The sequence below is a fragment of the Dipteris shenzhenensis genome, chromosome 9, assembly GCF_047967505.1.
Source record: "Dipteris shenzhenensis isolate YYH24624 ecotype China chromosome 9, Dip_SZ_1.0, whole genome shotgun sequence".
Lineage (NCBI taxonomy): Eukaryota > Viridiplantae > Streptophyta > Polypodiopsida > Gleicheniales > Dipteridaceae > Dipteris > Dipteris shenzhenensis.
In genome coordinates, this window is record NC_141604.1 from 22,270,205 (window position 1) to 22,271,993 (window position 1,789).

The window sequence follows — 1,789 nt, forward strand, 5'->3', positions numbered from 1 at the left end:
GGTAAAACTCGATTGTACTTATAAATTTGTACCTCATCAAAGATTTTTGAAAAAAGAAGAAACTTGCAAAAAGGCATCCCAAAATCTATTGTTGTAGGCTTTAATAGACTCATCCTCCTCCATATAGAGACCCTCCCATGCCATGTGCACCTTGTCCACAAACTATTTTGGAAGAAGTTGCTGATAAAATACTTTCTTGAAGCCTACCCAAATCTTTGGACCTTTGCCACAACAACCAATTGAGCACTCCACCAAGTGATGGCCATATCAATGAGATGGAGACTCACCATACGAAGCTTGGAGGCTTCTTCAAACTTTTCAGTACCAAAAGCCACATCAAATTGAAGCTTCATAGCTTTGGTTATGTGTCCATAAGCTCCATTGTAAGTGGCGATTTACCTCCTTTTAACTTTTCCTCCCTAGACTTTGACTGCTTCCTAGGGTGCTTTCTGTGTGAGATGTCCAAAGACAAATGGTTATATCTTGTTTTGATATATTTTAACATGGTTTCATACACTATTTCCCATGCTATTTTGATATTTATATAAAAGATGATCACTTACACATGCTAGTCCTAAGGTTTAGAAATTAGTAAGAAACGTGGGTGAATTTGAATGGTAGGCAAAGGTTGTGATAGAAAAAGTACACAAATTTCAAAATGGTAAAGGTGCAACCTACACAAATCACTATAGAAAGCTCACAGCCATGTCCCACAATGTTCTTCTAAGGACTTTAATTTTAGAGTGGCACGACTCAAGAAAAGTAAATGCCTTGTAAGCATATATATCATATATGGATCCATGAGCTACAAGATATTTTGAAAGAGAATCCCTACATTCAGCAAATGGGCCTTCATCCAACCGAGCACCCTTGCCCACCCCTTGGGCGGTTTGATGCATATCAAAATCAAATCCTGCACACTCACAAAAAATGTGCTAATTTTGTGCCATAAATGTGTAGCTGTGCACATCGCTTTGTTTGAAAACCATAGTTGGCACAGGTGGACAAGTTGGGGCGAGTGTTGCTTTGTTCGAACTTAGCCTAAGAGGCCGCTCCCATATTCCCCCTAGATTTGTTTTCGGAGGGTTGGGTGGCATTTAACGGGGCCATCCCCATGGCACCAGTTGTGTTGGAGCGCATGAGCTTCACCAGACCTCCTTCCGAAGGAAAACCTTGATGTGTCAGCACATAAGTGTTGTTGCTCCACCCTACACCCCTTGCTACACATCCTTGTGGCAGTTGGTGTAGCGGGGGTGGCCTCTAAGATGCTGTTCCCATATCTTGGATAGGTAGGGTGCGAGATAGATAATTGTGGAGGCTAGCTACACCAGTAGCCTCGTCCCCATAGGAGGAGCCACTTCCTGGTTACAATCGGTGAGATAGCTTGCAACCCTCATTCAAGTTTGCACCCACACACGTCCACCTTACAAAAAAATTGGCACGTCCTCCTTGATGACCGCAACCTCACGTTGCATCACACTACATCTTGGAATGGACAGGGGGGGTACTCCTCCTTCCCCGAGACCCTCCTCGATGGGGAGGGTAGTGTAGCCAAGCAAGACGCCTTTGCTTTGCGACCCCACCCCCTCCAGACTTGTGTGCAATGGAGGGTTGGAGTCGGTGAGCACTTGCTACTGGTGATCTATGTGAGGTGTGAACCGGGTGTGAATGTGGCAAGAAGGAGTAAGAACTCTTTGTTGGAACTCTTTGTTGGGTTGTTGGGGAATGGGATCTAAAGGGAAGTCAAACTAAAGAGCAATGTGTGTAAGATGTTAATGTTTAAAAAGTG